General features: G+C 39.3%; 1 long non-coding RNA gene across 1 annotated transcript; it reads left to right on the top strand.

Moving 5' to 3' along the window:
- Positions 1-216: 216 nt before the first annotated feature.
- LOC120098249 (uncharacterized) lies at positions 217-6364 on the top strand. The gene is made up of 2 exons (XR_005496377.1): positions 217-887; positions 5705-6364. It is a non-coding gene; the product is annotated as an uncharacterized LOC120098249 (long non-coding RNA).
- The last annotated feature ends 19349 nt before the right edge of the window (positions 6365-25713 follow it).

Below are 25713 nucleotides of genomic sequence, written 5' to 3'. Positions count from 1 at the left end.
ATGTGACAGGTTACTTTATTACCATGCCTTTCACAGCAATTTAACAGTTACCCTGGTAACGGATTCGGTGAGGTAATGTGATCACAGGCATTAGAGCCCAGGCAGGCTAGCCACTCTCTCGCTCCCAGCGGCCATCTGCTGGCTGATGTTCCAAGGGCTGGGTGCCTGGAGGGGCCCTGTCAGCAAAGGCCTGAATGGCAATAAGCAGGTGAAATAGGCTGGCCCTATTTAGCTGCACTCTGGTGATTTCTTTCTCTAATTCTATTGAAATAATAATCAGGGTTTGTTTCTGATTAATTAACTAACCTTTTGGTAAAAAGATTAGATAACGAAATTGCTGCCTATTCAGAGATAATGAGATTTTTATTACTCTGTCAAAAGGGGGAAAAAAAGTACATTATGTGTCACCAGCCGCTGTGTCAAGAGGGGGGTGAGGTGGAGATTTAAGTCTTTGTCAGATGTGGATATTCCTCACCAGAGGAAGGGTGCGATTCCATCTCCAGGAAATCCCTTGTCTCCTTGGAAGCCATTAAGGAGGGGTTTTAAAACAGCAAACAGAGTAATAAACACGGTTAGGCTGATGGCTTTGGGGGAGGGTGCTAATATGTTTTAAAATGTCTCCTAATAGAAGAGGACTGCTCTCTAGTGTGGGCAACTTGGTGTTGAGTGTGGGTGTGTTTATATGAGCGAGAGAGTGTGAAGAAGGCAGTGAAACCCCCTCATGCAAGGCTTTACAGTGACAGGGGCAGACAGCCTGCCCGGCCTCCGCTCTCCAGATCTGTCCTGGGTCTGCAGGGCATTGTCTTCCGGCAGGAGTGGTTCTTGGGCGATGGGAAGGGGAAATCACCGGAGCTCAGCCGGCTGGAGGTCACCTGTGACTGTCACAGGTAGGCAGCCTTAGGGAATGAATTATTCTAACTGGCCGAGGAACAGTAAGGAAGAGGCCCTTCTTCTGGATTCAATCCAAGCCACAGAGCTGGTCCATTTAACCTTCTCTCTCAGGAAGTCACAGCGGAGGGGAACAGGATGGAGGGAGTGAAGATGGGGGTGAGAAGTGGGGTGGGGGTGGGGACCTTTTGTTTTCCATCTCCTCTGTGGCTATGAGAAGGATATGAGGTGAAATATGATATTTCAACCGTAGGCTCTTCCCTTGTCTGTAAGAAGCTGCCAAACGATTCCAACAGGCTGTGTGAACCAGCCAGCCTTGTAAGGCACAAAGCACTGCGTATTTCCAAACAAAATCCCACAGTTCCAATACTGTTTTAATTACCACAACCTGAAGAGGAAACCCAGGGCAGGTCTCTTCCTGTAGTGCAGTAAAATAGAGGAGGGGAAGGAGGGCAGAGCGAGGGTTGGGACCCAGTGGAGCATTTTGCTTAAGTGTGTTTGTATCACTGTCTTCTCAAAGCCCATGAGCGCGCGCTCATGAAGAGACTTCACGTTCTAAAAATGGAAGTTGCTGTTCTGGATTTCATATGGTTCACGGACAAGTTGAAACAGATCAGGATGGAGGCGGGGGTGGGGGGTGGGGTGTTGGGGTTGGGGGCAGGGGTTGAGGGTTGAGAGAGCTGCCTCCCAAGTGAACATTCTGGAGCCCACTTTTTTGTCCTGGATATCCGGCTTTATTCTTCCTCCCTCCCACATCTATTGCCAGCTACCACGCTCCATTTCTGATAACAGCTGCTCAACAAAGAAAGAGAAATAAGACATTAGCAAGGAGAGGGGGGTGGGGAATTCTGAGACCTCCTTGCCAAGAGCTCTTACAGGAACCTGCTCTCCTTGGCTCACTCCCAACAGAATGGGGAGAACCGAGAAGCCTTTGTCTTTAAGCTCCCGGTGAAATGCGGGGTTAATATTAGCAATTATTATTAAAATTAGCCAAATGTTATTAAATGATCTTTGTATAGAGGAATAAGTATAGTTTTCCCTTTGGCAGACAATGACATCCGCAGCTCCACGTTTTCATGAAATGACTATACTTAACAAAAACATGACTTCATTTTCCTGGCATTTCTTTGTGCCTAGGAGCAGCCCTGTAATTGTTCACTTCAATTACAACATTACTATTTTAAACCGAAACCCATTTTATCTGCATGCCAACGTTTTATTTGTTTTACCAACTATATCTATTTCCATTACTGCGAGGCTGATGGTTTGTCTCAAGAGGAAATCAAATCCATTAATTCAGAAATTTCAAGCCCGACTAGGTCTGCCTTAAGCAGCAGTTCTTATGCTAATAGCGAATATGCTGAGACTGAGAGGGACTGACATGGCCCTGTTTGCTATCATAACTTAAGCATTTATGTAAGAAGGCAAATCTAATAGTACTAGGAAACTGTAAGTGTTATTATATATAATTCACTTTCCTGAGATCTGGACAGGGCTCTGGTTTGTGGAGCCATGGTTTAAATCAGCCTGCCAGGAGATGTTAGCTCACCTGACTTGTCCTATTTAGCCAACATATTGCTTCACAACAGACACAGCTGGCATAAAAGTAGATTCGTGCACGTGCGCATGCGCATGGTGTGTGTGTGTGTGTGTGTGTGTGTGTGTGTGTGTGTGTGTGTGTGTGTGCATTTGTTCAACACCCACACACACACTTTCCCATCCCCCATCCTGCCGCCACCGCCCATTGAACTTCTGCCAGTGCAAGAATATAAAATTCATTCTGTATTCAGGAGATGTCTGAAACTTAACCCTGTAACAGCCCCAGTCTGAGACAAATCTGCTCCCTCTGTTTCATTTTTAATATACTCTGAGCCTGATCACATGATTTGTGTTCAATTAGATAGCTTGACTCAATAAAAATCTGGCTCTGACCTAGACAGAGGGAGGGAGGGAGGGAGGGAGGGAGGGAGGGAGAGACAGCTCTGACTCCTGTGCAGGCTCCAGCAGACACCGTGACCTGTTTATGTCGATGGCAGAGTGAGAGAGATTCTATCACAGAACCGTATCATCTGGAATCTAAAAAATACAGAAGGCATTGGAGGACCTGGCCCTCCTTTGTCACCACAGAGCTCTCCAGTGCTGTAAATCAGCTCTCCTTGGGAGCTCTCATGCACCAGCCCCCACTGATAAGCCCCGGAGAGGCAGGCAGGGCTTTTAGGAGTTGCTGAACCATGCAGTTGACCTGCTTAGGGTTTTGTTGTACACTATTAAATCCGGGATGGCCATTTTAGCATGATTCTGCTTTCCTTTTTCCTTGCCCTGGTTAAGCAACTCTACCTCCACCTCATTTTGGAGCTGATTTAAGAGAGAGAGAGAGAGAGAGAGAGAGAGAGAGAGAGAGAGAGAGAGAGAGAATGTCTGTTTAAACATACTACTTTCACACGTCAATTTAATGAGTGCCTGACGCTGATGCAGTTGATGGACTTAAGTAACTTGACACTAATTTTGCAGCTCAGAAAAGGTTTACTAACTGCACACACTGCCCAGTTTTGGTTGGCATGGGTACTAAGGTCCTTTTCTCCAAAAGCAAAGTCTAAATCTTCTGTAAACATGCAATATTTGGTTAACACGTTGTAAATGGGTCCCAGTTGCGCTGAGTAGCCTCCTTGAAATAATGTAAACAGCTATTCACTGAAAGGCTGGCTTCAAATTGTAAATGAATATATTTCAGCTGTGGCTTTGCTTTCAGACCTGCCCAGGGGTAGAAAGGTATAAATCTGTACAGTTGGGTTCTTTCTCTCTCCCTTTCTTTCTTTCTTTCTTTCTCCCTTTCTTTCTTTCTTTCTTTCTTTCTTTCTTTCTTTCTTTCTTTCTTTCTTCTTCTTCTTCCTTCCTTCCTTCCTTCCTTCCTTCCTTCCTTCCTTTCTTTCTTCCTTTCTTTCTTCTCCCTCTCTGTCCATTGCTAGCCAGCTAGAACTGTGCAGAGTATTTGAACAAGGTTTTCACTTTAGCAGCACAGTTAAGTTGCTGTTTTATATTTCCTGTGTTTGATGAGTGTTAACAAGAGCAAACCTTCCAGGGAACCCAAACCTAAGGCAGCAACTCTAATTGGGCTAGGTGTGTGAGGGGAAAACCCACCCGGTGAGTAATTCTCCTGTTTAGTGTTTGAAAGTTCACCCACATCACCATACGTCTTAAAGAAAGAGTAATTATACGGACTTGACACAAATTTAGAACCTTGCTCAACCAACCTGAATAAGTTGAAATATGATTCGCCCAGGTATTGGGATCTCGATCCATGGGTAGAATGGTTCCTCTTTGTCCTTTCAGCTTCTGCCATTACCAAACAGACCCACATTGTGACTGGCCACCTGGCATCTGATGTGTCTCAAAGAGATAATTTACAGAAGAAGCATTTAGTTCACTCAGTGGTCTCGTGCTGAGTGTAATGCGTAATTATCTTCTGCGTAGCACATGCCCAGAAGCTGGTGAAAGTTTGATGGTCTCAGCGAACTCTGTCTTTTTTATTTCCATAAACAACTTCTTTCAAAGTCTCTCCCCTTCCTGCAGTTTAATATTTCCATAATGTGCTTGTCTGATCTTGGAGACAGAAATAAAGTGACCTCAGGTGGTCTCCTGGGTGTGCCAGACGAAGAGTTGTGGTCTTACTGCCCTCATGAAATCCCCATGCATTGACTTGGGTACTGCTGAGTTCAGGTCAAGGGTAGGGTAACAAGAAGCTGTAGCTTCTGGCCTCAATTCATTCCTAATTTGGGGCCACTTTTAACTTCTGTGAGTCTTATCTGCGATGTGTCAGCATTTGGACAGCCTAATTATCACCCTTCCTTTGCAAACACAAGTTCCAGGATAGGGGTGTTAGGGAATTCTAGCGGGGCATTTGCAACCATGAATTCAAGAGAGATCTAGATTTGGCAGTCAAGACTTAGGGTAAGGACTTCACAGCTAACCTTATGAAGTTCTCCATCCCCACGTCAAATCTATAGTTGCTTGGCATTACAAATTCTGTAGTGATAATGCAGACTTCCTTCAGCATCCCTTGCTTTCATCCCACATGACAATACAACCACTGAGGAAGTCATACAAGCATATAGTTTAGACCCACGATTGTTTATAATTATACGATTTCCAATCTGTTTAATGCATTCTACTTTCTACTTAACAATTGACTCTTATACCTATGCACTATTTGATATTTTAAACTCAGTTTAGATGAAAATTAGGTCCATATCCATTTAAACTCATGACAATACAGGCAGAACTATTTTTCCCCTGAAATTTTAGATATTGAGGCAAGTTATCATTCATGATAAATTGGGATCCTAAGTCTTCCATACAGAAAGCCCATTTAAACATGATGATTATCTGCTTTGTGAGAAAAGCAATCTAGAGTTTATTTAGTTCCTTTGCGCTGCCAAATAGGTTTTTAAATAAGAAATAGGTGTTTTAAGGAGTTTTCTTTTCCCTACCTAAATATGTTTAATATTCTACATGTGGTTTCACACACCAAATGGAAATGCTTTTCAATTCTATATGTTTTAGTTAGGAAAAAAAAAGAGAGGAAAACCTCAGGAGCGGTGGGGGGGGGTCAACTGTAAGCTGTAATTTGTAATAGGCCTGATGGCTTATTTTAATATTCAGGCTATTAGACCAAATTGAAATACTAGCAGAATCTCCGTATCAGAGTAAATATCAGCTTTCCCCTCTTCAAGCCCTGCATCCAGTACTTGGGAGGAAAACACATATCCACCGCCCACCGTTTCACCTTGTCTTGTCTGTCCACTTTTTACCTGTGCAGGCAACTCAACCATGATGACTTCCCGTTTCAACTCTCCATCTCATGATACAATGCCCAAGGATGCTCTGGCTAACGGAAGCAAGCTGTGCCCAGGCCAAATGTGAGAAGCATTGGCAGGGTCAGTCGAGATCTGATATCTGTGAAGCAGTCCTCTCTGTGATATCAGAAAGGATGGATTGGCACGTCTGGTCTTTGCTGTATGTAGGCCTGGCTATTTGATTAGAGCAGACCAAGTCATACTTGCATTTTGCTATAGAGTTCAGTCTTGTTTTATGTTTGTTACAACTAAATGATATCCTAAACGCCTGGGAGAAATCAGGTCTTTCATCAATGTAGTAATGAGCTGTAAATGTTCCAATGTTTTGTGTCTGCGTTGGTACCCTCCTATTGTTAACTGGCCAGTATGATCAAGATGACAGTACTATGAAGATCTTCGCAGCCAGATGGAATCCCCTTGCCTTTGTTTACATCCTCTATGTGTAGTACCTAAAGGGTCTTTAAATGGAACTTTCGAGAGCTTGATTTATATGTTGCTGTACCATTGCTTAAACTCGAAATGATTCGAGAGTGAACGGTTTCCTTTTCTTGTTTTTCTAAGTGCCTAGCCTGAGTCTTACATTTAGAAAGGCTTCATTAAATGCTTATTGAACTAGTTAACTATGGCGGCCTCAGCAGCCCTTCTTTAAGGAAATAAAGAAATCAAATAACCATGTTAAGTTGTATATAGCTAATATAACTTACAAGTGTAGGAAGGTATTTCTCTTCACAGAATACTGTTGGTGAATTCATTTAGACCTAGGCAGATATGCGGAGGCAGAAATGTCATTTATGTCACAAAACAGGAGATTTTCTGACACCTTTTCGAGTTAAACCACTTGAGATGGAAGAGAAGTCCCCGCCATCTTTACTAAAGGTAGATTCTCTTCTCATACAATATAATCAGAATACAGTGTCCCCTCCCTCTATTCCTCCTGGTTCCTCCCCACCTCCTCTTCTATCTGGATCTCTTCCTTTTCTGTTTCTCATTAGAAAAAGTCAGGCTTCTAAGAGATAACAACAAAATTAACTATAATAAGATAAAACAAAAGCTATCATATCAAAGATGGACAAGCCAAGTGAACAGAAAAATAAAAGAGCCCTAAGAGCAAGCACAAGAATCAGAGACCCACTCCTTCAACACATTCCAGCATTCTGTAATAGTACTAAACTAAAAGTAATAGCATATATACGGGGCACTTGGTCCAGACCAGTGTAGGCCCTGTGATGGCTTCTTCAGTCTTTATGACTTCATATGAGCTTTGCTTGATTTTTTGGGGAGGGAGGGTTGTTGGGTTTTCATTTTGCTTTGTTTTGTTTGGTATTGTTGTTTTTCTTTCAAAGAGGACCCTTTTTCACCTGGTGTCCTTCATGTCCTTTGTCCCTCCTACTCTTTTGCTTGCAGAAGAGAAGATTTTTAAATATATAAAAATGAGTCTTTAAATTCAGGTGAACTCAGAGCTTCAAGGTGTCCATTGTCATGTACTTTTAGTGGGATGCCCCTCCAACCAGAAATTTGCCAAAGAAACTATAACAGTATCTTCTGTGTTCAGACTTATTGGTTTAGGGATGCCCTATGGATAGTCATTTAAATAGTTTAGTAACAGAAAGCAAGGTTTCCAAAGCCATCGTCTGGTGACACAGTATTTCCCTCTCCTACAATATCTTTGAGTTGTAAGTATAATAAAGATAATTTGAAAAAGAAAATACATATGCTACTTTTCTAAATACAGTATGGCACCAAGCCATCTGGAAGCATCCCCCCAACCTCCCTGCAGAGGATGCCACAAACGCTGGATCTTGAAGGACAAAGGAATTTTGCCTGGAAAAGAAGCAAGACCACTTCAGGTGGGAGGAAAATGCATATTCCTGCATGGCTTTGGGTTTAAATTATGTCACCTTAAAAATACTTTTCCCACTATAATACAACTACTAATTATATTTCATAGGGACTTAAAATTTTAGGGAGATTCTTTACCTCTTCGCTCAAAAAAAGCATTTATTCTTTTAAAGTGAAAAATTGAAATTTGCAATCAAGCTTCTAATAACTGTACCAACTCAACCTCATTAATATTAACCTCAGAAAAGACTCATCTTGTTAATTTGTTCATGGAACCACAGAAGTTCGTGAAGTGGATGTAGATGGGAGAGCAACTAAGGACACCAGAGGAACTTAGACAAAGCAGCCACATGCTCTCACAGCATTGCCCCTGTTTGATGCTGTCTCCGTAGTCATAAATAGTATTTGTCCACGGGAGAAAGCCTCTATGAAATGAATCCTCATTCATTATTAGCTCATCATTTGTATTTGCTCATTCGTTATTATTCATTATTTTGGTTCGTACTTTTGTATAACAAATCCTAGTATCAAAAATGATGAATGTTTAAGGTAATTGATATGATGATAATCCTCATTTGATCATTATAAACACACAGGTATCAAAACAACACACTGTACCCCATGATATGTACAGTTTTTATGAGTCGATCAAAAATATTTAAAGTTGAATAAACTAGTTGTAACTCTTGTCTCACATCTTTGGGTCATATGATGTGAAGTCGTTTGGTTGGACTGTCCTGGCTGGAGAGAAGGTAGCTCTCATGAAGTGCACCAGATTTTAGCTGAGCTATTATAACCTTTTAGAGGCTAAACCAGTCTAGATCTGCTTCTGCGTCATTCAGACATGGCTATAGAGAGGGGTACTTCAGCTTTCTTGTTACTGGAGCTTCTCCATACAACTGCTTGTGTGTCCTGCTGGAGTGAATTAGTTTCTTCCAGACAAAATGACAGCAGACCAAACTGGGACCCAACTCATGATCCCATTCTGAGAATCCTTACTTCTATTGCGGGGAGTATTCTTTTTTTTTTTTTTTTTTTTTTTACTTGAATATTTCTTATATACATTTCGAGTGTGATTCCCTTTCCCGGTTTCCAGGAAAACATCCCCCTCCCCCCTCCCCTTTCTTATCGGTGTTCCCCTCGCCATCCTCCCCCCATTGCCGCCCTCCCCCCAACAATCTAGTTCACTGGGGGTTCAGTCTTAGCAGGACCCAGGGCTTCCCCTTCCACTGGTGCTCTTACTAGGATATTCATTGCTACCTATGAGGTCAGAGTCCAGGGTCAGTCCATGTATAGTCTTTAGGTAGTGGCTTAGTCCCTGGAAGCTCTGGTTGCTTGGCATTGTTGTACATATGGGGTCTTGACCCCTTCAAGCTCTTCCAGTTCTTTCTCTGATTCCTTCAATGGGGGTCCTATTTTCAGTTGAATGGTTTGCTGCTGGCATTCGCCTCTGTGTTTGCTGTATTCTGGCTGTGTCTCTCAGGAGCGATCTACATCCGGCTCCTGTCGGCGTGCACTTTTTTGCTTCATCCATCTTGTCTAATTGGGTGGCTGTATATGTATGGGCCACATGTGGGGCAGGCTCTGAATGGGTGTTCCTTCAGTCTCTGTTTTAATCTTTGCCTCTCTATTCCCTGCCAAGGGTATTCTTGTTCCCCTTTTAAAGAAGGAGTGAAGCATTCACATTTTGATCATCCGTCTTGAGTTTCATTTGTTCTAGGTATCTAGGGTAATTCAAGCATTTGGGCTAATAGCCACTTATCAATGAATGCATACCATGTGTGTTTTTCTGTGATTGGGTTACCTCATACAGGATGATATTTTCCAGTTCCAACCATTTGCCTACGAATTTCATAAAGTCATTGTTTTTGATAGCTGAGTAATATTCCACTGTGTAGATGTACCACATTTTCTGTATCCATTCCTCTGTTGGAGGGCATCTGGGTTCTTTCCAGCTTCTGGCTATTATAAATAAGGCTGTGATGAACATAGTGGAGCACTTGTCTTTTTTATATGTTGGGGCATCTTTTGGGTATATGCCCAAGAGAGGTATAGCTGGATCCTCAGGCAGTTCAATGTCCAATTTTCTGAGGAACCTCCAGACTGATTTCCAGAATGGTTGTTCCAGTCTGCAATCCCACCAACAATGGAGGAGTGTTCCTCTTTCTCCACATCCTCCCCAGCATCTGCTGTCACCTGAGTTTTTGATCTTAGCCATTCTCACTGGTGTGAGATGAAATCTCAGGGTTGTTTTGATTTGCATTTCCCTTATGACTAAAGATGTTGAACATTTCTTTAGGTGTTTCTCAGCCATTCGGCATTCCTCAGCTGTGAATTCTTTGTTTCGCTCTGAACCCCATTTTTAATAGGGTTATTTGTCTCCCTGCGGTCTAACTTCTTGAGTTCTTTGTATATTTTGGATATAAGGCCTCTATCTGTTGTAGGATTGGTAAAGATCTTTTCCCAATCTGTTGGTTGCCGTTTTGTCCTAACCACAGTGTCCTTTGCCTTACAGAAGCTTTGCAGTTTTATGAGATCCCATTTGTTGATTCTTGATCTTAGAGCATAAGCCATTGGTGTTTTGTTCAGGAAATTTTTTCCAGTGCCCATGTGTTCCAGATGCTTCCCTAGTTTTTCTTCTATTAGTTTGAGTGTATCTGGTTTGATGTGGAGGTCCTTGATCCACTTGGACTTAAGCTTTGTACAGGGTGATAAGCATGGATCGATCTGCATTCTTCTACATGTTGACCTCCAGTTGAACCAGCACCATTTGCTGAAAATGCTATCTTTTTTCCATTGGATGGTTTTGGCTCCTTTGTCAAAAATCAAGTGACCATAGGTGTGTGGGTTCATTTCTGGGTCTTCAATTCTATTCCATTGGTCTATCTGTCTGTCTCTGTACCAATACCATGCAGTTTTTATCACTATTGCTCTGTAATACTGCTTGAGTTCAGGGATAGTGATTCCCCCTGAAGTCCTTTTATTGTTGAGGATAGTTTTAGCTATCCTGGGTTTTTTGTTATTCCAGATGAATTTGCAAATTGTTCTGTCTAACTCTTTGAAGATTTGGATTGGTATTTTGATGGGGATTGCATTGAATCCGTAGATCGCTTTTGCTAAAATGGCCATTTTTACTATATTAATCCTGCCAATCCATGAGCATAGGAGGTCTTTCCATCTTCTGAGGTCTTCTTCAATTTCTTTCTTCAGAGTCTTGAAGTTCTTATTGTACAGATCTTTTACTTGCTTGCTTAAAGTCACACCGAGGTACTTTATATTATTTGGGTCTATTTTGAAGGGTGTCGTTTCCCTAATTTCTTTCTCGGCTTGTTTCTCTTTTGTGTAGAGGAAGGCTACTGATTTATTTGAGTTAATTTTATACCCAGCCACTTTGCTGAAGTTGTTTATCAGCTTTAGTAGTTCTCTGGTGGAACTTTTGGGATCACTTAAATATACTATCATATCATCTGCAAATAGTGATATTTTGACTTCTTCTTTTCCGATCTGTATCCACTTGACCTCCTTTTGTTGTCTGATTGCTCTGGTTAGAACTTCAAGAACTATATTGAATAAGTAGGGAGAGAGTGGGCAGCCTTGTCTAGTCCCTGATTTTAGTGGGATTGCTTCAAGTTTCTCTCCATTTAGTTTAATGTTAGCAACTGGTTTGCTGTATATGGCTTTTACTATGTTTAGGTATGGGCCTTGAATTCCTATTCTTTCCAGGACTTTTATCATGAAAGGGTGTTGAATTTTGTCAAATGCTTTCTCAGCATCTAATGACATGGTCATGTGGTTTTGTTCTTTCAGTTTGTTTATATAATGGATCACGTTGATGGTTTTCCGCATATTAAACCATCCCTGCATGCCTGGGATGAAGCCTACTTGATCATGGTGGATGATTGTTTTGATGTGCTCTTGGATTCGGTTTGCCAGAATTTTATTGAGTATTTTTGCGTCGATATTCATAAGGGAAATTGGTCTGAAGTTCTCTTTCTTTGTTGGGTCTTTGTGTGGTTTAGGTATAAGAGTAATTGTGGCTTCATAGAAGGTATTCGGTAGTGATCCATCTGATTCAATTTTGTGGAATAATTTGGATAATATTGTTATGAGGTCTTCTATGAAGGTTTGATAGAATTCTGCACTAAACCCGTCTAGACCTGGGCTCTTTTTGGTTGGGGGACCTTTAATGACTGCTTCTATTTCCTTAGGAGTTATGGGGTTGTTTAACTGGTTTATCTGTTCCTGATTTAACTTTGGTACCCGGTATCTGTCTAGGAAATTGTCCATTTCCTGAAGATTTTCAAGTTTTGTTGAATATAGGCTTTTATAGTAAGATCTGATGATTTTTTTTAATTTCCTCTGAATCTGTAATTATGTCTCCCTTTTCATTTCTGATTTTGTTAATTTGGACACACTCTCTGGGTCCTCTCGTTAGTCTGGCTAAGGGTTTATCTATCTTGTTGATTTTCTCAAAGAACCAACTTTTGGTTCTGTTGATTCTTTCTATGGTCCTTTTTGTTTCTACTTGGTTGATTTCAGCTCTGAGTTTGATTATTTCCTGCCTTCTACTCCTCCTGGGTGTATTTGCTTCTTTTTGTTCTAGAGCTTTTAGGTGTGCTGTCAAGCTGGTGACATATGCTCTCTCCTGTTTCTTTCTGCAGGCACTCAGAGCTATGAGTTTTCCTCTTAGCACAGCTTTCATTGTGTCCCATAAGTTTGGGTATGTTGTACCTTCATTTTCATTAAATTCTAAAAAGTCTTTAATTTCTTTCTTTATTTCTTCCTTGACCAGGTTATCATTGAGTGGAGCATTGTTCAATTTCCACGTATATGTGGGCATTCTTCCCTTATTGTTATTGAAGACCAGTTTTAGGCCGTGGTGGTCTTCTAAGGGTGAATAACAGAAGGGAAAAATGACAAGCTACTGTCTTGCCAGCTGGTTACCACAGTGACTGAACCCTGAGGAAATCTCCACATGACGATACATTTTTGAAGAGCCGTCATCAGTTCACAGTGCTCATTAGTTGACATTGATAGCTCTTTTACTTAGGGGTCAAATCTCAAAATTTATGGAGCACATTTTAAAAGAGTATTGGGTTTTTGTTTTTGTTTTGTTGTTGTTGTTGTTGTTGTTGTTGGTGGTGGTGGTGGTGGTATTGTGTGTGTGTGTGTGTGTATGTGTGTGTGTGTGTGTGTGTGTGTATACATCTTTCATTTTCCACTAAATAACCCTGGCAACATCTTTGAAATTTTTATTATCAGTCAGAGAGCCAGAGTCTAGTTTAAATATTCACTAGAAGTATGTCAATCATGGTACTTCCTCCCACACAGGGTATACCCTAAAGTCAACAATCAGTTCAGTTTTGTTATATGTTAACTTATGTTCTGAAATTCCAGGTAAGATTTCAAAATTTTCAAAATATCCATTGCAAAAGAAAACATCAAAATATGGAGCCAACTCAAAATCTTACCAAGGGAAAAATTTGTTTCTTTCCCCACCCCTCACTTACAGATTGCCCATGAGTCCTTGCTTTAGAGCACATGACAAAGAGTCTTAGTTCCTCATGGAAAACAGAACATTTGCATTCTGCAAAATGGTACGTCAATCTATGGAGTTTAACTGAGCTATCTGGAGTCATGTGTAACAGCTTAGACCCCCTATCAGCAGGACAACTCTTCCCATAGCAGAAAATAGCTAATTTCTGCCTTCTTTAATGAGTAAACAATCATAGAAATTGACATCATGTGGCATTCCTACCATAGTTCCCCAAGCCATGTCTCTATTATTGAATTTCAAGTCTTCACCATTCATTAATAAGAGTTTAATTCAAAAATACATCTTTCTTTATCGGTCTAAATTAGCAAAGTTGTATTAAATGCAAAAAAAAATAAAGATAAAAAATACATACTTGCTCCATTTCTCAGAGACTATGAATTTAACCTTACAAAAAACATGAAGCTTAACTGTCACAACCTCTTTTACCTCCACTTCTATTTTGCCACAGAAGGACCTGGGAGCGCACTGTAAAACCTATCTGCTCCTGTCTTCTGTCTGCCTAACAGGTATTCTTTGGGTTTACATGGAGTCAGTAAGAAGATTACCTTGTCCCATGAGTCCCATTTTCCCAGTTTGCCTAAAGCTTTCCTGCTGTTAATTAGGTGGAAGAAGAGATTCAGTGTTAACTCTTTCAGGGGTAGCTGTTGCTTTCCTCTCATTAAGTACACAGCAGCAATAAAGATGTAATAATGCCTTCATTACTGGGGTTGCTCCTCCTGAAAGATGCCCCTCCTCCCTCCAGAGCACCAGAGAGAATTCATAGAGCGAATTCTCCAGCACAAAGATCCTGGGGAGGACTATAATTCCATTGCCAGTTTGTTCAATATTATTATTCTCAGAGCTCCTGGTCTCTTCTTCAAGTTTCCCGAATGGTGGGAATGTCTATCTGGTGATAACACTCTTTCCATCTGTCTCTGTGTTCTTTTGAACTGTCACCACATGGAAAGATTTTTCTCTTTCTCTATATTTCTCCATAGTCAAGATGGTTAATTCAGCCTTTTGGGTGAGCTTTAACAATGCCAAAAGCTTGTCCTGACATTGCACAAGTGACAGCAATTGCTGCCTTTTTAAAAGTGCACCATTGTATAAAAGTCTTGAAGGCATATTAAAAAGTGACATCCATTTGTAGTAATACAAACAGTGTCTTGAACTTTCAACGTCAGTGACACATGCAGAGACCAGAAGAAGGTAAATATGCTTCTTTGTTAGATGTAATTTTGCAGCATTCATTTTCTCCTAGAATCACTTCTAAAGAAAGGGTTTGAACCCTTCAAGCAAGAAGAGAAAAAATGTCAAAGAAAAGGAAATTTTCACTTCCCTCAGATGCCAATATTCTGACTTTCAAATATAAACAATAAACTTAAAGTAAGGTATGCTGTTTCCCAAACTTAGCAAGCCATACTACTTTGGCCAGTGGAGAGCTAGACTGCAAGAACATTGACAGATTATAATTTTGGAACGTCAGCCTTGTAGGATGTATATAAACAAAATGGAATTCTCATTTCTACCTGTCTGTCATATTTGTAATTAAAATTAATTCGCAAAGAAGATAGATTTTATTTTAATACTTTGCTGAGTAACATAAAATCTTTGTAAAAGAGTACAAGAATTAATGTATAAAAGTCAGTAGTGTGTGTGTATGCACAAGATGTGGGAAGTATACATGATGTGTGTATGTGCATAGAGAAGACTAAGGTCATTTTTAAATGTTTTCATCATGTGCTGTCTACCATTTCTTTGTGTGATAGAAGTCTCTGACTGCCCTATATGTTTCTGATTAGGCCAGGATGACTGACCAGTGAGTCACAAGAACTTGCCAGTCTCTGCTTCACCAGCACTGTTTTTGTTCATCTGGGTGTGTGTGTGTGTGTGTGTGTGTGTGTGTGTGTGTGTGTGTCTGTGTGTGTGTGTGTGTGTGTGTTTGTGAGAGAGAGACAGAGACAGAGAGAGAGACAGAGATGAAAAGACAGAGACAAAGACCCAGAGAGATATGAATATGATCATATATATTCAACAATGTATGTGTGAAGGTGAGAGGACAGCCTCAGTTACCATTCTCTTTTGCCTTGTTTAGGACAGGGCCCCACTGTTGTTTGACACCACACATGCCAGGCTAGCTGGCTAACAGTCTTCTCAGAAGATTATTGTCTCCTTCTGATCATTGAGATAACAGATGTCAGACAAACTCAAGCCCTCACGCTTGTGTGGACACTGAGTTATCTTCTCACCAACAATATCTGGATTTTTTCCCCCTCTATGGAGTCTTAGAATCAAACTCAGGTCCTTGAGTTGGCATGACAAAGCCCTTTATTGGCCAAGTTTTCTTCCCAGCTGCCCAAATCAATAGCTTTTCTATGTATGAATAATGAAGTTGTTGAGAAATAAGTAGAGGGAAATTCTATTCGCAATAGCTTTAAAGGAGGGAAAGTAGCCAGGAATAAACTCAATCAAAAAGGTGGAAGTCTTCTAAAATGAAAACTTCAATACACTCAAAGAATTAGAAAAGGCATTAGGACATAGAAAGGTCTACCATGCTCAAAAATAGACATAATTAATATTTTAGAATGTTTATATTACCAAAAGCAACATATTCAATGTAATATCAATGGAAATTCAAATGGCATTATTTATATAACTACATAAAATGATCCCAAATTTAATATGAAAAAGTCCTGAACAAACAAAGCAATCCTTATACCAAGAACAATGCTGGGGAGGGATTTCACAATGCTTCATCTCAAACTGTGTTACAGGGGTCCTAAAACAAAGATTGCATGGACCTAGTTCAAACCAGGTATATAGACCATTAGAATAGAATAAAAGACACAGAAATAAACCCACACAAATATAGCCATCTTGATTTTGAGAAAACTGTGTCTTTAAAAACAAGATATTTATTATATCAAATAATATTGGGGAAACTGAACTGCAAACTGCAATGTGTAAGAAAATAAAACTCATCCCACCAGACAACACACTCAGAATGTGTAGAAGATGTTAATGTAAGAACCAAAACTCTGAAATTCAAGTATGTCATACACAAGGGTTTTCTAAACAGGATTTCCATTGCTCAGAAAATCATAAGAATGGACAAATGGAATTATATGAAAGGAAGAAGATTCTGCATATCAAAGAAAATAGTCATCAAAGTGAGCAGACATCTTAGAAAGTGGGAAAACAATCTTTGCCAGTTATGCATCAGACAAGGGATTAATCTCCAGGACATATTAAAAAAAAGTACTGCAAAAAGTTAAATACTAAGCAAGGTCATACTCCAGTAAATGAGCTGATAAACCAATCAGACCATTCTCAAAAGAAGAAATACAAATGGCCAATAAATATTTTTAAAAGTATATAATATCCTTTGTGATTCCCTCTCACTCTAGTTGGAATGCTACTGTCAAGAAAACAGATGCAGATAAGGAGTTAGGGATAAGAATGTAAAGTTGTGCTGTCATCATGGACATCAGTAGAGGGGTTTCTCAAAACAAGCAAAAGGTCATATGTGCAGTCACTGCTATAAAGCTAAAGCCATAAAGGGTTATCTTTTGCCTATGTATAGTAGCCCTCGACATATAAAAAAAGCCCTATGTGTAATAGCCCTAGAAGCCTGGATGAGTAAGAAGTATGATTGTCTCTTCTTGAGAATTTCAATAAAAACTTATTATTTCTATGACTGATTTCCCATGTGCTGAAACAGTGGTGGAGGTCCACACTCATAGTTCTAGAATCATTGTCAGCAAGCTATTGGTCCCAAAGAAAATGCAACGAGAGACCCCTGTATCTTGAAGTGGCAAGCAAAGAACCTAGTTGAAGTATAGTGGAAGAATTCAAAACTTCAAGCAACTCTTTCTATTGTCATTCTCTGCTCTCATCTCAAGTCACTGTTCATTTGTAGTCTATAAGCCCAGTTTCCTTTCGCCTGTGGTCATAGAACCATTACATTTCCACTGGGTTTTACTGTCTCTCCCCACCATTTCCCCAGCATTAAAACCAAACTAGGTGCCTTACATGCTCCAGATAGTCCACTTCTTGCCTGAGATGACGATGGGTACCTGATAGAATCCAGATAGCCATTCGTCAAGAATCTCAATGCAGCCTACTGAGATCCAACCAGCTCAAGGGGGTCTGTTGAGCTCAGTTCTCCAGAGTGTTTTGTTTATTTATAGAAACTACATGTTGTGGTGGAACTCCTGATTAAAATTAGGAAATCCCATCCAAGAATCACCTTATTTCAAAAGTAGTATTTCAAAAGTACTTATTTCAAAAGTACTAGCACTGGAGGATTTCCAGCAGAAAAGACTTTTGCCAACAGTGATGTGCAACCATGTGCTCATGGGCAAGAAGTTTCAATTGTGTCTGTTTCCTCATTAAGTGCATTAAGTGATGCACTTTATTGATCATTTTGTTGTTGTTGTTCTCTTCTGTGGTTTACATGTTACAATAAGAGGACTAGATATGACGGTTCTGCTGTGTCTCCAATGAGAATGAGAAACATCTCTTCACCAGTCTACATTCAATGGTTATGTAACTGTATGAAGGCCCTTTAAGTGCATTCACAGCTATGTCCAATTCCACTTTTGGCATAGCCCCAAATTTGGTCCCAAAGGTTGGCCAGGAAAGCCTCTCTCACTTAGCTAATAGATAAGTCATTCCAAACTTCAACAAATTTGCCCTGGGCTCCAAGTAGGGGCCCCCTCACCATGCAAAGTAGCCTCTATTCAAAACAAAGTCCATAGGCCTCTCATTCCGCTCTCCCCATCTACCTCCCAGTCCTCACACCAACCCCTTTTGTCAAATAGTTCTTTCTGGAGCATCACTGACACCTGTTGTGCCACAGAATTTCTCATTTGTTATCTGTTCTCTTCCTGTGCTTTCGAACCATGCCACCCCTCGGGGGAAGAATATTGTCAATATCAGCAATAATTTTTTCCCACACATCCCAATGGTCCAAAATCTGCTTTCATCTTATCGCGGCAACATTTTACAGTGTTTTTCCTCTACTGTTTAGGGGGCAGATGTAAATTTAGAAGTGATCAGATTTAAGAGCAGTGATTTTAGCTGTGCTGTGTCCTGTTGTGCTTTCTATTGCTGTGATAAACACTATGACCAAAACCAACTAAGGTAAGAAAGGGTTTAGTCCACCTTTAAGGTTACAGTCTATCATTGAGAGAAGACAAGGCAGGGACCTGGAGATAGAAACTGGAGCAAAGACCATGGGGTAATGGCACTTACTAGCTTGCCTTCTATGGTGTGCTCAGCTTGCTTCTTATATGTCCTAGTCCACCTGCCCAGGCATGGGACTGCCTCAGTGAGCTAGACCTTCTCACATCAATCATTAATGAAAAACAAAACAACAAAACAACAACAACAACAACAACAACAACCCACAGACATAGCTACAGGCTGATGTGATGGAAGCAACGCCTCAAATGAGATTCTGTCTTCCAGGTGACTCTATGACTTATGTACTCATACACACATACTTATTTTTATCCCATAACTATTTTTGCATTGAATTGATTAAAAGAAAACTACATATTCTACACCTACAGAAAGCTAAGGGTTTAAACAGAATGCTGAACCATAGGATGTGGAAATCATGGTGTCCCTGAAATGTTACTCACCACATCTTGGATAGACACAAAAAGAGTATAGAACAGTACTTGCCATGTAAAAAAGCATCATGTTAATTAGTTTACAATAATTTGCATATATAACCAAGGCTCAAAGTTTCTACCAAGTAATGAGTCTACTTTTGGCAGGAGCAAATGAGAATTTTAACTGGTTCAAGTTCCAAAGTCAAGTTAATTGAGCCGGAACTTGAACTTGGCAAGCTTCAAATGCTACTTGGTTGTTCTGTGATATTAGGTTCCTTTAACAGCATTATGAAGCTGAAGTTTTGTGTTCTTTGAAGGGGCCTATAAATAGCCATGCTGTTGGTTTCACATCTTTAAACATGAATTATTCACTTAGAATGAGTTCTGCACCTGCCGCTGGTCTACAATCAAAATGTATTTTCATCTTGATATATCTTCATTCATCACCAAATCTCCCAAGTTCCCAACTCTAAAGATGGTGTGGACTTTGTTGCATCTCTTTGGAGACCCTTGAGACTGCTCTCATATTTCTAAAGACCCAAACCAACTAGAGATGTTCTTCTCAGGACCAGTTCCTCCTGACTGCACAGGTGAGTTTACATGGAGACTCTCAGCTGAGCTGTAGCCTTTCAAACTCCAAAGTTGCTATGAATGTTTTCTTCTTTACTATCATTATCCAGGAGTCACTCTGAAATAAGCATTCCTTGTTATTAAAAGCTTTATCCTCTACATGCATATGCCCTTGGATTTTAAAGGCCATGTTTTTAAAGCATAAAAAGTACAGATGTTTCCACTCACCCCATTTATATTACCCCACCCAGCAATGATATTAGCCTTTTAGCTGTGTATGCCACATTAGCAATCTGAGTGCTTTCTGAATCAAAGCATAAACCTGTAGTGTCTCTAATGTGGAATGAAGTTGCACATTTTTGCCATGCATTCACTCAAGCATATGGCTTCATAATTGAACTCAAGAGATTGTATTTTGGATTCACTTCTGCTCTAATAAAAATGTACACACATTAATGTGTCTGTCCCCACTTACAGACACACTTCGAGACAGTTTGGCTATCTGTTACAGTGTGGATTTGCCTTTGTTTCTCTGTTGAGAACTGAAGGCATGATAACTTAATTACATAAAATAACGCAACAAGATAGAAAATAGTCTGTATTATATTTTGCATAGGTCATTTAAACATAATTGCATAATGATATGAACTCCCAGGTCTCCTAACAAAGATGCTTAATATTTTTAGGAGAGATAAGGTTGAAAAGCACCGATTCGGCCACAGTGTTACAGCTGTTAATCAGCCAAGCTTTCAAATAAATAGTCACACTGACCTAACTGTGCAGATAATGGACGTCAGGTATGTATGTGCAAATTAACCTCGGAAGCAAGTCTTCACAAATTGGATGCAAATTGCTGCTTGTGTAGTATAGTTTTTATTCCAATTGAGTGTAGTTGTATCACGCCCTCCATGGGAATGCATATACGTCATTAAATCATTCTAGAAAGGCTTTAAAGATTTGAATTGCCATTAAACCTTTGGTTCAGTTCTTACTTAATGGATATCATCTGTGCACACTATAATTTCAAGGCAGGAATAATCTAAGTTTAATTGAAAAGTCTGTTGGTTTATTTGTGTGGTTGCATTTCCCTCCGCCCTCACATGGAGATGTTTACATATGTGCACTTCATGCATGATCAAATCAGCTCATTCATTCTAACAATGGTGTTCTAGCATGGTGAAAAAAAATTGGCTCATATATGATGACTGTTTTCCATTGAAATTGTTTCCTAGAAGGTAGTTGATAGGATGGTATGATAATTCGTCATTAGGTAAATGGAGGCTGGGATTGATATTTCAAGATGAAAACAGTGATCGCTAAAACCTATTGACCACTTCCTTCTCCAGGTGCTCATGTCTGTGCTAATTACTTCTCTATGTGTTAACTTGTTTCTTCTCACCACATCCAAGCAAGGGAAGCACCTTTATTTTCCTAATATTAAAAAAAGAGTAAACTGAGGCATAGGAAGGATACTAACACGTACAGAGGTAAAGCTGAGATTCCAACCGAGGAATCCTGGATTGTAATAACCACCCAGAGACATCTTCAAGGTGTCAGTATAGAGTCACAGATTTGATACAGTCTTCTGATGTCAACTTAGTGTTAAAACAGTAGGACTGTATACCAAACTCGCTATTCTTAAACGCTATATTGTCAAGGATGTCCTTCCGATTTCTCTGCTTCCATTTTTGAAGGGCTGGGATTGAGGGTGGAGAAATGCCTCCTATTTAACATAGTTTCTTGCTCTTGCATGGAACGCAAATTTGGTTCCCAGTACCACATGGAATTTTATAACTGTCTGCAACTCTAGTTTCCAAGACGCTCTTCTGAGCTCTTTAAACAGAAGCTTCACATACATACACACATGCATACATACCAAAAATGAAAATAAAATTGATCTTTTAGTGCTGGGGTTACAGACATGCACTCAGTTTGAAAAGGTGTTTAGAAAATGTTTCATTGAATTAGGACTATTTTATCCTACAGATTATAGAATTGTATAAAAGTGAACAATGGTCTCAAGTGGGTTCTATTTTTATTATATGACATTCCTGTATGAACTCAAATATTTCAAGTTGATTCTTGGGCTTTCAGGCTTCTCTCTCAAAGGCTAACAGCATCAAAACTGCTTCCTCGATGTTGCCACCCACTTCCCTGCCCCTCACCTGCCCTAATGACAACACATTTACTCGGCCTACTGTTTTGCTCGGTTAGACTTATTAAAATAACCAAATTGATTTTCTGTCTATAGGAAAAGTCATTTGGAAATCTATATGTTTCTTGGCCAAAGGTTATGTCAATAAAATACTCAGTAAAGTGAAGATTTGGAAATCATCCAATTAATTTGATCGATAGAGAAACAAATTCATACATTGAATCCTAAAGGTTTGTTTCTCTCCATTCCTGACTGGACACCACCTTGATACCCCCTACCCCACAATGCAGTGTCCCAGGCCTGCCTCAGCATTAGAAGCAAATGTAGGTAGTGATTTCCCCCGATGGTGACTGCTTCTCCAGAGCTGGTGAATGTCATGGATGTAAATCAGTTTAAAAGAAATGTGTGTTTTAACTAAATTCTAACTAGATACTCTAATGAAATACATGGTTTTTCAATACAAAATCATATCCCATAAATGCTCAAAATGACCCTAATATTAAATTTCACTATTCACTTATTCACCATACGGGTGCTGGGAATTGAACCTGGGTCCTCTAGAAGAGCAGCTAGTGCTTTTCACTGCTGAGGTGTCTCTCTAGGCCTTGCATGAGAATTTTTGAGAACATCAGTTTTATCTGATTCTAAACTTGACTTTGCTTGTGAGTTCAGGAGCTCAGAGAACTGAAGGAAACACTGATTTTTAAATGCTAACCTGACCTTACAGCAACCGCAGTAGCCAGAAATTACTGCATTCCTTTGTAGAGGGTATCACAGAACCACACATTACAGATGGGTTTCATACATCTATCTCGTATTGGGACTCATTTGAGGTCATGTTTTGTGCTAGGATACAAATGACAGATGACAAAGAACCTCCTGCTATTCTATTAATGACTCTCTTTTCCTAAGGAAAATAATTGTTTCATACAAAAAAAAGTTGCATGGATTCATTTTAAGCCAGCAGCAATCAATGCCATGAAAAAGATTTGGATATTAATTCATAGTTTGGATACTTTGGGGTCCACAGTTTAAAATAAATAATCATAGGGCTGCTTGTTTATCTATTTATGAACGCACAAATCACAGAACGACAATACCCAGAAAAATCTACAAATATGAAGGAAGAAAGAGGGTAGGGTAAGCTTCATTTGCTTGTATTCATGTTCCTTTGGTATTTTATAAATTATGCTGATTCATACCTGCAGAAAGCTGACTCATTCCCAGGAAACCGGGGCACCTAGCAATCACAATGAGACCCATAGAAATGTTCTGGATTTGTTAATGAGCTGACTAGTCTTGGATGACTTCCAAATTACTTTTTAAATGTTTTGTACAGGTCCTGAAAGCCTGCTAATACATTTGATGAGGGTGTGATTAGCTATAAATACAGACCTTACATTTGTGAAAGCTTTAAGATACAGAGGGACTGCATAAATATGGGCTATAAAATAGTACCTGTTTTTCCATGCAGAGTTATTCATCTCCATAAAACTACTACCATTTGTAAAGCTCACATAAAAAAAATAGAATCCAATTTGATTTTTGTTTGTTTGTTTGTTTACATTTCTACACTGGACCAGAATTATGTCTAAACATCATCCATCTGTTCTCTTTAAAAGTGAATGGAAATTTTGTGCATAATATGTAGACCTTATTAAATAGCACATAAACCTCCTTTTTTTTTTATAATACTGCCTGCCATGTTGAATTTGTCTGGCTTGAAGGTAATAAACAAAGAACTTTTAATGACATCGTCTAAGAAAGAAAAAACTATTTTTAAGTTATCTTGGGCTCCAAGTAAGGCACACAGTTAAATTTATGTCTAGAAAAAATGATTTTGAGTAACACATTATCCTTTTAACTTTTGGGCTGACTTCAATACAGTGTTCGCTGAAATAACTAAAATTTAGAGAAAAGGGGATTTCTGCATTGATTCTTTTTTACATTAGAAGTAACTGGTTATTCATAATTTTAAACCAAGAAAAAGTCCAAAAGAAAATTTAGTTTATAATGAATTTAACACACCAATTTTATTAATATTTTGTAAAATATCACTGCATGCTTATAGGTCAGAAGAGTGGAAACCATCTTAGTTATAACAAGCAAGAAAAGGAGGGGGGTGGGAAGGCAGGTGATGACTGGTCCTACTGGTAAACCCAACAGGAAACCTGCTCATCTCTTGCTGTCAATGATCTGATTTCCTAACTAAATCCTAACTTATACGCATGTGCAAGAAGAGTCTAAACTTTTTAAGAAAAACAAAAATCTGGGAATTTCTTCTATCCAGCAGTGCATTATACTGGAAAATAATGGCTAAGATAGGAGAGATAGCAAGATTCTGAGTTAATAAATAAGTCAAGTCCAGAAACATACACACAAGCTTTGTTTAGCTTAAGATTAAAACAGAATTTCAATGAACCTGGAAAATAAATGAACAGCACATTTCATTGGGACAATTCAGACTTTTGACTAGGAACTAATTAGATCATTATCACATACTGTACTCGCACATGCAATTCTTGGTGGATTTCTGACCTTGGTGCAAAATAAGAACTATGTTCTTGGAGTGAACAGATGTGAATACATGCATAATCTTGGGATCAAGAAAAGGTCTTATTAAATAAGGCACAAGACAGAAAAGGTTCTGAGTGGAAGAAAAATGGATCCAATTGATAATATCACAAAAAGCCAAAAAAAAAAAAAGGAAAAACAGAAAGGAAGGGAGGAAGAAAGAAAGAAAGAAAGAAAGAAAGAGAAAGAAAGATCAGAGCGTGACTGCATAATTTATGAAGGGCAAGAATGGGAGCCAATGAGTTTGCTTAAAATCTTGGCTGAAAAATCTTTTTTTTCCTGAGGCTCCTTTCTCACATACAATGGGGCTTTAATAGCATGTACTTCAAAGGCTCATTCTGATGATTAAATAAAATAATCCATGTGAAGTACTTAGCACATTGCCTAATACAGTGTAAGCAGTTAATTGTAGCTAAACAATTTCTGTTTTTCTATTGTCTCACTGAAATTAATATTAGCGATGAATGCCAGCAAGACTTACTATACATTACGATCTTTTAGATTTTTAAAGCTTATTCCATATCAGGATTTGCCAAGTAAACAAATGACTGCTTCTTTGTGTTTTGACAAACACAGAATCAAACAACAGATATGGCCCTATCAGCATATGAGTCAGAGAACAGAAAGAAGTGTGGCTAGTCTATAAAACTTCAAGTATGACACCCCTCTCAAAGGCTTTACAGGTATCTACCAATTAGGGACCAAATGTTCAAATACATAAGCCTATGAGAGACATCTCACATTCAAACCACAGCCCTCAGATTTTTGTTTGTTTCTCCTTTGCTGTTGTTCCCATGAGAAGAAAGATGTACCACGGTGCAGCCACAGAGGTAAAGGCATTTTGATGTTTACTTTTTGAGAAAATTGCAAAGAGAATGTAATCAACCCAACGTCACCCAATCAAATGTCTAAAATAGCATGTTTTGTGATTCATACCTTAGGATTTTAAACTCGTGTCACCTCCTAAGAAACTCTAAATAATGCTTCTTGAAACAGACTCCACTGAATCAGTCTTAGCTACCAATTCTGAATGAGTGGAAATGAACTTTAAAGAAGTAAATGTGAACTGAACAAGTCATAGTGGAGAAGTACTGGACTTGTCACAAGCTGATTTCATTTATATATTTTTTCAATAAACACGCTATTGTCAATAACCACCTCCATTAGAGTGGCAAGCAAAAGAATCCATGGCAATAGCGACCTTTATGGCGGAGCAGTAAAGAGGACACTAACATACTGACTTCCTTTACTCAGCAGCAACTTACTGATGTTTTAAAGAGCAAACCTTTGTGACAGGCCTCCTCATAGGATTCATGGTGCTATAACAAAATACTTGAGACTGAATAATGTATAAAGCACAAAAGTTTATACTTTGTAGCTCTGGAGATCTAGCTGGACGTTAGCAAGCTTGGTGTCCAAAGATGGCTATTTTTCATAGATAATACCATGTTCTAACAATTCTGGTCTCAAGACCCTAGTGTAAAGAGAGTGGTGGACTTCTAATATCTGAAATGTTTCATATTCTGGAAGGGACACAATGGGTCCAAAGTGAATGACTTCCATCGAGGTCTTTTGCCAAGGCTTGCAGACTCAAACCATCTCCTGAAGGGCACATCTCACTGAGGATAAAGTTTTATTATTATGTTTTGAGGGAACAAAACCACGAGAACTATAGTT

Source organism: Rattus norvegicus, chromosome 18 (genome assembly GCF_036323735.1).
Source record: "Rattus norvegicus strain BN/NHsdMcwi chromosome 18, GRCr8, whole genome shotgun sequence".
In the NCBI taxonomy this organism is placed as follows: Eukaryota; Metazoa; Chordata; class Mammalia; order Rodentia; family Muridae; genus Rattus; species Rattus norvegicus.
Note: the sequence above shows the minus strand (reverse complement) of the source record. Positions and strands in the feature narration are given on the sequence as shown.